Here is a 13,094-nt window from a genome sequence, read left to right as displayed (position 1 = left end):
CACCCCATCACCATTATATAATATTTTTATTATTTACGTTTTAATAATATTAAATATTCATTACTAATTGATAAAAAAATTAATTTATAAATACATAATTAGCGTTTTTAGCATTAACTAAATTAAATGTACAAAAATAATATTTATTTTTTTTAAAGTGAAAAGTGGACATATTTCATATAAAATAAGCAAAATTATAGAAAATTGTAAATAGCTAAAAAAAATTTATCCAAATATTACAAAATGGTCTCTAATTGTAGATCTCTGAAAAATAGAGCCATTGGTATTTTTTTAAATTTTTTTCGCTTTGTATTTTTTAAGATAATGCATTTTTAATATTTATAATTGTATTATTTCTCTCACCTGTCAGAATTTGACAAGTGTCAAATTCTGACGCGCGTGTCAGAAAATCTGACACACGCGTCAGAAAATCTGACACACGCGTCAGAATTCTGACAAAGTCAATTTTTTTTGGCTTTCCCCAAGCCAAAACGACGCGTTTTTGGCTAATTTTCAGCCAAAACACGTCGTTTTGGCTGGGGGAAAGCCAAAAAAAATTGATTTTCGTCAGATCAAGCAGTGGGTCCCACTCCCACGCCTGATCACCATTTCACTCACCCCATTCCATTTTTTTGCCCCACTCACTCTCATTCAACACATGATCTTTTTTTCAATCATGATTAAGACCTTTTTTTCTCAATCATCTCATAATTCTTGTTTTTCACTCATGGTTAATGATGCTCTAAGTGCGTTGAGATTTGAGAAGCTAGATGCTCTGCCCTTCGTTCTTTCCTTTCTCCATTCCTTTTGGCCAACGTACCTTTTCTTTTTCTTTGTTGAAACGGTTAAAGTGCAATGATATGTGTTTTGCTATTCAGTGTCCTATAATTTCTTTTGAATTTTATTTTTTCTCAAATTTTTATATGCGATCGACCATACTTTATAATTAGTGGCGGATCAAGAGGGGTACATGGGGTACAATTGTATTCCCAAATTTTAAAAAAAAAATAAGCTTAAAAACATTTTTTAAAAAAATTGTTGGAGCGAGAAAGGGGCACGCCACACGCGATTTATTCAATTCCCCCGTCTCCTCTCTCTCAAACTCTCACACTCCTCTCTCACGTCTGAAACTCTGAAGTTCTGAACGGCACTCAAACCACCGACGGTCGACGGAACGACCGAACCAGTGAGGACTTTGCGACCATCATTCGCACTTCGCCGCCTTTAGTTCTAACTTCGAAGTTCGAGCAGTAAGTTCCCGACGGAACCACCAAACCAGCGAGAACTTCGCGACCGTCGTTCGCACTTTGTCGCCTTTAATTCGAACTTACGTTCGCACTTCGCCGTCTTTACTTCGAACTTCGAAGTTCGAGCAGTAAGTTTCCGACGGAACCACGACCACCAAAGTGCCGAACAAGTAAATTGCTAATTGTTAAGTTTTCATATTTTCTTCAGCTTGTGTTTTAATTTCATATTTTTCAACTTTTACAAGTTTATATATGTTAGATTCTTAGATTAATTAAATATTTAGATGTAAATTGTTGAATGTGGGCAATGTTGGTTAATGAGTTAGGGTTTGCTTGTTGAAATTCGAAATTGAAATTGGCAATTAATTTTATGAATTCAATTAGGAAATAACAAATGATACACCCAAGTCAAGTAAATCCAGGGAAAGCAAGTTAAGCAACCCGATCTTCGACAATTCATTTGTAAAAAAATGAGATCCTCAGAAGGTAATTCTTGTTCTTCACTTGCACCTCCCAATAAAAATGTATCGAATGAAAGTAATGATTCCCCTTCATTCCCATCAACAAGTGTCCCTCAAAGTCAAGAAAATAATATGGAAATGGGTGGTTCAAAATTCAAATAAATAATAATGTACCATCAACAAGTGTCCATAACTTCGTATCCCTAGATTCAAATTCCTGGATCCGTCACTGCCTATAATTTTCTGTGTGGCCGGCCCATATATAAAGCCAGTTAGAAATTAAAGAGGAAATTCCTACTCCTTCCATTTTGAAAATTCTATTGTGCTCCCAGGAGCATGGTGCACACCATGCACCCATTAAATTTGTTCCATTTTTTATGAGTAAACTAGTTATTAGGCCCGGGCTACGCCCCGGGCAAGGAAAATTTTCATTTATTAAAATTATAATTTAAGATGATAACACTAAATATTATTTGGTTTAGTGGTTAGACTTTAGTGTATGTTCTTGAGTTCCGGGATCAAACCTTACCTATGCAATTTTCTAAATTTTTTATTGTTGTGATTACATGGAGTAAAACTCCCTTAGGGAGAGCGCCACGTGGCACCGTTTCTGACTTAGGCTCGCCTTTTAATATATTAGTATAGATGTTCTATTTCAACAAAATGTTCGTTTTAAGCATATTTTTCAACAAAAAAATATGTTCTATTCAGTAAAAGTTGTTCTATTTTCAATAAGCAAATGTTATATTTCAACAATGTTCATTTTAAGCTTATCTTTTGCAAAGAATTATGTTCTTCTTCCATGAAAATTGTTTTTTTTATAAGCAAATGTTCTATTTTAAGAAATATTCTTTAAAAACTTATTTTCTAGCAAAAAATATGTTCTATTTTCCCTGAAAATATGTTCTGTATTTGATAGGAAAAATTGATAAGAATAATTCCACCTTTTAGTAGTCTTATATGAAGAGTCCCACCATTTACTAATCTCAAAATAATCCTACCTTTACACCTTATCTTCTTTAATTGGACTTTTGTACCTGAAACTTATTGAATAGGTTCAAATCACTTTTCTTTCTTTTCGTTTTTTTTTTCATTAAGCTCCTTCTTTCTTCTCCCTATACTCAACCCCACAACTACCTCTTTCTCTCTCCTCCACAACCAGTACCCCTAACTGAGTAACTGATACACCCAGTCCCACACCAAAATCACCAACCCACAACCACAAACCCCACCCTACCCAACCAAAAACCTGCTTATATTTTTCATCCAATTTAAGAAGCAACCAAAATCCACGAAAAACCAAACCTACAAATGTTTTGTCACCAATACTAGCCTTGTATGCACGCGATGCGTGCGAAAACAAATAAAATGTCAATTGCGTAATAATATATATGAAAGTTTGTTCATAAAGTTCATTGTATAATTTTCTTCTGTTTTTTGAAAATCAATAAATCAAGGATGATGTAAATATTTTGTTAATTAAGGGTATAATGATAAAATATGGTGAATTTGTATTTTATTACTTAAGGATATATAAAAGAAATTGTCATTTTTGGTGTCCCCTCTTTTTCTCTTATATAATAGAGATAACTGATTCCTTAATTACAATCACACGTAAAACAGAAAAAAATTGAAAAGCAACAAGCTAACTCGAATTAGGCAAAACAAATTGGGTGTGATGAAGAAACGAGGAGAGAGAATTGGGGTTGGTCTCTTGGTGATGAACCATTGACTAGATTAGTGGTTTTGCGGCCTTTCTTGAGGCAAGGTTTGCATCTTCATCTTCTCCCTATTGGTAATTGGCCCACGATATTATGTTGAATGCTAGTTTTGAGTGTTACCACTGGTAATTCTGCATCAAAAAACTGGTAATTACCATCTAATCATCTTGAGTGTGATTAAACTATTGTTAATAGCGTCCTTCCATAACTATTGATGTCTTTTTTTCTTGATTGAATTATAAATTGATGTTTTCCTTGGTCTTATAGAATTTCTTTTAATCTTGTTATTGAAGTCTTGTCAAAACAATCAGACTAGTGACCGAGAAAGTATTTGCGCATACCCGGTATGGGCCAACAGTGTCCATACCGGGGTATGTTAAATTTTGCCAGAAAAGACAAAAAAAGTTGGCCCTACATGTAGGAGAGAAATCAGATCAACTATAATGAATCAGATCAACTACAATGTGAATCAGATCAGATATATGTAAGTAAAAAGCAAAAAAAAAAAGGAAAAACAAAAGAAAAAAAGAAAAGTTGTATTTATTTACAACTTTGCCCGATATTTACAAATATCGGGTATGCGCTTATCAGCGCTCACTAGTGACCAGTCTTCTCTGAAAGTTCTGGCATCTCCCTGCATCTTTTCAGTCTTACCCAAAATGACTGTAAGTAAGGGGAAAGATTTTATATATAATGGAAATTGTTTGGTTGGATTGCAATTTCACTTGCAATTATCAACAAGAGTAGAGAGAGAAAGGGTGGTGGACAAGGGGAGAGCAAAAGGATGGTGAAAGGGGGTGCTAATGGCCGGCTAGGGTGTTAGCGGGGGGGGGGGTTTGAGAGAGAAAGGACGATGGACGATCGTTGGTGACAGGGTAGGAAGAGAGAGAAAGGGTGGCTGAGGCGTTGGTGGCAGGCACGGGAGGAGAGAGAGGGAGGCAATTGAGGGGAAGGGAAAATGTTTGAGTAACCCTTAGGGTTGCCAACCCTCTTAGACACATTAGTTTAAAATATTGATATGTATGTAATAAATGAGGAGAGAAGAGATACAAAAATAATGTTTTAATATATTCCTAACCAATGAAAATTCAATAATAAGAGGGTTGGCAACCCTTAGGGTCACTCAATCAATGTCCGAGGGGAAGGGGGTATAAGAGAATTAAAAATGACATGTATCAAAATTTACATATTAAACAGGTTAGGACCATTTTAAGAATGAGAGGTGCAAAGATGGGATTATTTTGAGATTAATAAAAAGTGGAAATGTTCAGAGAAGAACACCAAAAGGTGGGATTATGCCTATCAATTTTTCCTATTTGATAAGCAAATGTTCTATTTAAGTAATTGATTCTAGTAGTGTTCCACTTTAACAATAAAATGTTTATTTTCGTAATTGAATCCTAGTAATGTTTCACTGTAATCCCCCACAATTTTAAAGAAATTTTATAAATATATTTAAGTATTTATATAGTTGTATTTAAATTCAAATGAATTTGGGAAAATGATTTGACTTTTAAAGAGGGTTGACTATTTTAAAAGTCAAATGAAATTATTTTTCATAGCTTAATACAATTAATTAGAAATATTTTAATTAAGCATGTTTTAATAAAGGTTTTGAATATTAAAGTATATTGAAAAAGAAGTTTAATGGAATCGAAAATCCAAAAAAGGATAAAAAGGGAAAGAGTCATTTGATGACTAAAATCTTACGTTGTCCATCTTATTAGTCATCAAGTTTCATTAATTATAATCTCTTTTCCTAAGCCCATAAAGGGAAGCCTTTATATAAATATCCTAAAAACTCAAATTATCTCACCCTACACATTATTTTTCTCTCAATCTCACGTCATTCTCTCTCCTCACTCTTCGACTTTTCTCTCTCTCCTTCGTGCGTCGTTCTTCGGCCTTTCTCTCTCAAAATTCGTTTCTTCTTTTTCAAGTAACGTTTCTTGTTCAACAAGAAACGTTGTTGCCGATGAGTGTCCTTGTTGCTGCTGTGCTGCCGGCGCAAGTCTTCTTCCATTGTTGTCGGTTGTTTTCTTTCTTCCTTCCTAAGATTCCATTAGAAGACAAGTTTTTATGTTATTTTATTATTATTTATCATGTTTACTAATTAAATTACTGTTTTCTTTATGTTTATAATTTCGGTTATGATAGTATATAATACAAGAAATTTCAGATTTATTATATTAAGTTTATTTTTAGTTTTAATCATGGAAATAAGAGTTTTTAGGGTTTTTATTTGCTAGAAACTAAAGAAATATATTATAAACTATGAGATTTGTTTAGTACGTAATTTTAAATACGTTGTATATATTTTCAGAAGAGTTATTAGATTTTAAAAGTGCTGTAATTTCAGAAACGAAGTATTTATGGAGTTTTTAAGGATTTTTAATTGCTAGAATAGTAGTACTATACTCGGAATTAAAAATAAATTAAGTTGACACTTAAAAACGACTTTTAAAACGTGTTTTAAGGGGTTTTGATCGTTTTAAAGCTGCTGTAATTTTTGGTTCAAGTTATTAATGTTAGTTATTTTATTTTCTAGGCGGAGATTACGTTGTAGGAGACTATTAACGATTTAAAAGTGGCCTACAAGCTAGTATATACAAGGTACGTACATTATTACGTGCTACGTGGTTTAGAAACATGTTCTAAGGAGTATTTAAATATTAGTATCATGTATAGGAACCTATTTGTTCATATATATGATTGCTGAAATTTATTTTACATGTTATATGCCTGTGTGCAACATGTAATCTAGAAGTGATTATGTTATCAGATTATAATGTTTGTATGGAATTATTGATGCAAGCATGTTAAGTTAGTTTAATTATTAATTCTTGTACGAATTAATATAAGTTAAAGTGAATCATGTAATGCATGTATTCTTTGAGTATTATTGATTATCTTATGAGGACTGTGGACCTTATTTGGTAAGTTACAAGTTATACCTATATAAAGGTAAAGTTTATTGTTGGCTAGGTTCAACAAGGAAGTGAGTAAAGAATAGAAAGGAATTAAGTAGTCTTGGATTGTAAATTGTGATTACTTGTTAATCCAAAGATAAAAGAAGTTATGTTATAAATGTTTGGTTATAAAATATGTGTTACTTGTCTGTAAGTGTCAACACAAGTAATAACATGTAAATAACGTAAAGTATAACGAGAATAAGTTATAGACTTTAGACTGTGCACGTCTAGAGTTGGACACTAAGGGTTGGAGTACATGGTGGTTGCCCATGGCTTTTCTAGGAATGGATTGATCATCATCCCTCTTTCAGTTCAAAGGTTCCTCGATATCGCATGTCATTTCTGGAATACATGGTAGCTCCCGTATTTCATATTATTAGATAAGGCAACTCGTCCAATAACTATTCCATTTAAAGGAAGAAATAAAGTTTAGAGTCTAGTTCAGTAAAAGCTGTATGCAAATTATTATATGCTTATATTATTATTTATCCTTGCATATTATTTATGTAGTATCATGTTTAAGATTATTTATGTCTGATATGTAGTACCCAGCTTTGCTGATTACGTGCTTGTTTGTGTGTGTGATCATGGCATTGCCCTATTGATCTTGTGATGATCCTTCTGGTGAGCAGAGTTAATATTGCATTGACATTACAGGTTCGCAGATGTGCATCACATTCGGAATCTGGAGTGGAGAGGCTATTTATATATCTAGCATAGTTTAAGTTCTGTTTTCGTAGGAACATCTTTATTTCAGTTTGTGGTTTATTTAAGTTGGTGTGTTTAAGTTTCAAACACTTGTCTTTTATTCAGTGAGTTTTAATAAAGTTGGTTTTTAGTAAATTGTTTTCCGCTGCAAAATTCTGAATAAGCCGATACGTTATCACACGGGCGATAATGCCTGGGTAATTCTCTAAGTTTTATATTATAACGTTATTTCTAGAAAGAGAGAATTATCGGGGTGTTACATTCACTTCAATTGTAAATTTTCGTTTTTGTAAATCAATTCTTGTAATGTTTCATTTCAACAATAAAATGTTCGTTTTTGTAAGTGAATTTTTGTTATGTTCCACTTCAATAGTAAAATATTCGTTTTCGTATTCGTAAATGTAATTCCCCGTAATTTTATGGGTTTTATAAATATATTCTAGTATTTATATATTTATATTTAAACATAATTTAGTTTTTAATGATTTAATTATTTAAAGAAGGTTGACTATTTTGAAAGTCAAAAGAAATTATTTTAAGGATTTTAGGAAGTTAAAAATATTTTATTAAGACATGCTTTGAAAAATATTTGAAATACTAATTTGATTTGGAAAAGAAGTCTAAATGGACTTGAGGAACCCTAAATTCTAAGTAGATTAGGAAAATGATTTATATTGATGTTAGGAGTTCTAATTCATTGATTATATTCATCATCAAACTCTATTTGAACTCAATCTCCTTTTCCTAAGCCCAAAAAGAAAAGCCTCTTTATAAATACCTTAATACCCAATTATTTTACCACACAAGATTTATTTTTCTCTCTCCTCACATAAGCTGCCGCCACTTTTTCTCTTCCTCTTCCACATGAGTTTCGATTTTCTCTCTCAAGTTTCTTTTTTCTGCTTCAAGTAGCGCTCTTCTTCGACAAGAAACGTCACCACACCTTCAAAATCATAAATCCCTTGTGCGCCACTGCTGCTGTGTGCCTTCATTGTTTCCGGCGCCTCTCCTTGTTCTTTGTGCTTTGAATTGTTGGTTAATTTCTTTTCTTCTTCCTCAAGTTTCCATTGAAGATCATGTTTTTATGCTTTATTTTAATTCTAATCATGATTATTAACTTTAAATTACTATTTTAATGATTAATCTTGATTCATATATATTATGTATTAAAAGAATAAAAATTTCAGATTTGATTATTATTTTTAAATTGAATTTTTTATTGGAAAATCATAGTAACATGTTATAAACTATGAGATTTTTTAAAATTATGAATTTAAGCATGTTTATGTATGTTTAAAGAGAGATTTATAATTTTATAAGTTGCTGAAATTTTAGAAAGGGGTTTAATAATGAAGTTTTAAGGATTTTAATTACTCGTATGGTAGTACTATGTTAGATATTAAATGTAATTGAAGTTTTAATAGTAAAAAACAACTTTTGAATATTTTTAAAGGGAATTTAAAGTATTTTAAAGTTGCTGTATTTTATTTAGAATATTGATTTTAGTTTATATCAATTATTTTAGGCGGAGAATATTCAGTAGGTGACTTTTAAGGAATTAAAGGTGGCCTATCAACTGGTTTACACACGTACATATCTATGTGTTACGTCATATAGTATCATGATTTAAAAAGGAAAGTTGTAGTATCATGTATAAAAACTTTTTTATAAGTTCATACGTGATTTCTTGTATGATTGGATTTTACATGTTTTATGCCTGTGTGCAAACATGTTAATTATGAGATTGATTATGAGTTAAAGATGATCATATTTGTATGGAATTATTGATGCAAGCATGTAGATGAGAACTTTAGCTATCAATTCACGTGAGGGAATTAATAATATTATTGAGATTGAATCATGTTATTCATGTGTTCCCTTACAGTATTATTTTCACTACTTTGGCTATGTTCAGTTCACCTTATTTTTTGTTTATTTCAAATTTAATTATTCAGATATGATCATGCTTATATTTTAAAATAATTTTACTATTAAATATCTTTCATTACATATTAGTAAAGATTATAATAATTAAATATTAATAAAGTACTCATTGAGACGAATCAAATAAGACCCCACATGACTATATTTTTTCTTATATATTGAGAAAAATCTAAAAGATAAGATCTTGTAATCAGATCAGATCAGATCAGATCAGTTCAGATCAGATCCAATCAGAAAAAATAAGTTCAGATCAGATCAGATAAGTTCATATCAGAATATTTCAGGTGAACTAAACATAGCCTTTATAAGGACTATTGTGGGCCTTATTTGGTAAGTTGACAAGTTATGCCTTTGAAAGTTAAGATTGATTGTTGGCTAGGTTCCACAAAATAAGAAATATTGAGATTAAGGAAAGTAGTATTGGATTGTAAGTTGTGTGATCACTAATTAAATCCAAAGATAAAAGAAGTTCAGTTGTGAATGTTTAGCTTGATATTTCTATGCTACGTGTATGTGTGTCATAACAAGTAATAAATTGTAAATCACGTAAAATGTAACTTGGATAGTAATAAACTTCAGACTGGTACACGTCTAGAGTTGGACAATCAGGAGTTGGAATACATGGTGGTAGCCCATGGCTTTTTTCTGGGAAATGGATGGATCACCATTTCTATTTTTCAAAAGGTTCCTCGTTATCGCAGATCATTCTGGAATACGGAGTCGCGCCCGTACTTCGTCTTCCTAGGTGAAGGTAAGTTTAGATGAGACAACTCGGTTCAATAATTATTCCATTAAAATAATAAAAAGATGTTTAAAGTTTAGTTAAGTAAAAAAGTTATCTACAAAATGTTATATTATTATTTAGGAAAAATTGACATGAATAATCCCAACTTTCGCCTGTCTTCTCAAAATGATCCCAACTTTGAATTATTTCAAAATAATCCCAACTTTTGTGGGGAGCTTCTCAAAATAAACCAAACTATATTTTTTCTTGCTTACACTAATCCATTTTAGGTCCATAATATGTTGAACATTAACAATTCGGATTATTTTGAGAAGGTAACCCCTAAAGTTTGGATTATTCTGGAATTAAAGTTGGGATCATTTTGTGAAGACAGGTAAAAGTTAGGATTATTCATGTCAATTTTTCCTATTATTTATCCCTGCATGTTATTTATTAGTACATGTTAGGAATGTTTATGTTATACTATGTAGTACTCAGCTTGGCTGATTATGTGCTTTGTTTGTGATTGTTGATCAAGGCTTTGCCTTATTGATCCTGTGATGACTCATTTTGGTGAGCAGATTCTCTAGAGCATTGACATTTACAGGTTCGCAAATGTTGCATCATTGGGAATCTGGGATGGAGAACTTGTGTAACATATTATTATATTTATTGCCTTAGTAGGAACATATTATAATAAGTTTGATTTGAGTAGACATTTAGAGAGTGTTTGGTTTAAGTACTTGTTTATTTATTATATTAAGGTATGTAGTTTAGTTATATGTTTTCCGCTGCAAAATTCTGAATAAGCCGATACGTTATCACACGGGCGATAATGTTTTGGTAGTTCTCTATGTTTAATATTGAAAAGGTATTTCTGAAAAGAGAGAATTATCGAGATGTTACAGTAAATGTTCTATTTTGTATTGTGGAAGCACAATTCTCATTGTGCTCCTGGAAGCACAATTCTCATTGTGCTCCTGGAAGCACAATTCTCATTATGCACTAGGGAGCACAATACATGCATTTCTTCCTTTCTTCCTCAGTCAAATCCCTAACTCTAGTGCTCTTTCTTTCTCATCCTCCCCCTTTTAGCCGTCAACCCTCTTGCTCTCATCTGTTGTTTGAACCAAACGAAACATTTCAGACCTAGATTCAAAAGATGAAAAAAAAGGAACCTGACTAAGAGAAATAAGTTGAAGGTGATTAATTTGGAAGTAACCTTAGGGAGTTTGTCGCCATATTTTGTTGCACAGTTCAACTGTTGAGAAGAAAAGATCCAAGCAATGAAGAAAATACTTGTAAGAGATTGTATTGGTGCGATGTAAAGCTGTAAACTACAAATCAATGAAAGACACACTTGATTCAAATTTCATGTTGTATTTCGAATTTGTTTTTCACTTCAGATAGCAGGATGTTGAAGTTATTTTGTATTTTGATTTTAATTTTTATTATTTGAATTCCATTTGTTTTTGTATGTAGTTGATTTGAAAATCATTTTAATTACTAATGGAGAAGAGTGGAGAGCACAACAATTGATAAATACTTCTGCATCGTGTTTTTATAAATAACCTCATTCATTTATAAGAGTAACACCTTTTATTAGATGCGTAACCTTTAAAAAATTAGTATATGAATAACCCCAATTATTTTTTGGACTAACTTCGTTTAATCATACTAGTAACCCTATTTAATCATATAAGTAAGCTCATTATGTTCATAAGAGTAACCTCTTCTATTGTATGCGTAACCCTAAAATTTTTTTGGAGTAACCTTGTTTAATTATATGAGGAACCTCATTTATTCATCCAGTAACCTCATTTATTCATATTAGTAACCTCATTTATTTATATACGTAACTTCAATAAATCATATGAGTAACTTCATTTAATCATATGAGTAATTGTAAAGGTTCACAAAAGTAACCATATTTATTTAAACGAGTAACATCATTCATTCATAAAAGTAAACTGATTGGTAACCTCATCTATCCAAATAAGTAACCCCATTCACTCATAAGAGTAACCACATTTCACTAGTGGAAAAAAAACCCATCTGATGCGGTCAAACTCAGGCTTACTGATGCGGTTTTCGTCCGCATCAGATGGTCCCGCATCAGCTAACCAAAAAAACAGATACGGTTAAAACCGCATCAGTATAGTGAGAATCTGATGCGGTTTTCCACAATAACCGCATCAGATTGTGGGTGTTGAAAAATAAAGAAAAAGTGGCGTGCTGCCATGAAAACCGCATCACGTTTCCAAATTCCCCCCTAAATAAGCATGAAGGGGCGCCAAAGAAAGTCAACAATGTCATATTTTACTACCCTCACCCATTTTTTATATACTACAATGTATAACAACATACAACAATTTCACATATATAAATATGCTCAACAATTTTTGATATAAAATATGCGCAATAATTTTACATATATAGACAAAATACAGAAAAAAAATTATACATCAAATTAAAAAATTAAATTGTGTACAAAAAATATAAAAATCTGACAAACTTGTACAAAAAAATAAAAACTTACAAAAATATATGTAACATATATATAAACAGAATCTAAAAGAAGAAAAGAAATTTACAACTAAAATACAAAACTAAACCCTAGATCTATAAAATATATAATAAATTCGAAAAACTAATTATAAACTAATAATAATACACGAAATCCTAAATAAAAAAAACCTATTTACCAACGAAATTACAATTGATGCGAAGAGAGAGATGACAAAGTAGTTATTGCTTTCGATGAACGACGAAAACGAACGACGATGATGAAGAGAATGGTGATTTCGTGCGCGGCGACGAAGCTTAAGAGACGACAAATTTTCGAAGCTTAAGTGATGACAAAACTGAGAGTTGTCGACGAACAACGAACGAAATCGACGAGCTTTCGGTGACAACGAACACGAACGAAGTCCGATGAATTTTTCGGGAGAGAAACGCGGAAAAAGTAAAGGAGAGAGATTGAAGGCGAAGGGAAAAGAGGACAAGGAGGATGACAACTTGTGAGAAGGGAGAAGGGAGATGGGTCATTAGGTTTAGAGAAGAGAGAGAAATGAGAGGGGATATGGGTTTAAATGAAGGAGGCCAGACCGAGTTGGGTTGTATTTCATGGGATGCACATTTTTTTATAATTGGGCCACGAGTGTTAGTAACGGATTTTCGGATGCGGTCCCATGAACCGCATCAAGTTCATGAAAAACCGCATCAGATTTAAAATTTCCCTCCCATTTTTTGGTTTATTTTCGGATGCGGTTATAAAATCGCATTTGTTACTAAGTGAAACCGCATCTATTACTAAG

The sequence above is a fragment of the Beta vulgaris genome, chromosome 4 (assembly GCF_026745355.1).
Source record: "Beta vulgaris subsp. vulgaris cultivar EL10 chromosome 4, EL10.2, whole genome shotgun sequence".
In the NCBI taxonomy this organism is placed as follows: domain Eukaryota; kingdom Viridiplantae; phylum Streptophyta; class Magnoliopsida; order Caryophyllales; family Amaranthaceae; genus Beta; species Beta vulgaris.
Note: the sequence above shows the minus strand (reverse complement) of the source record.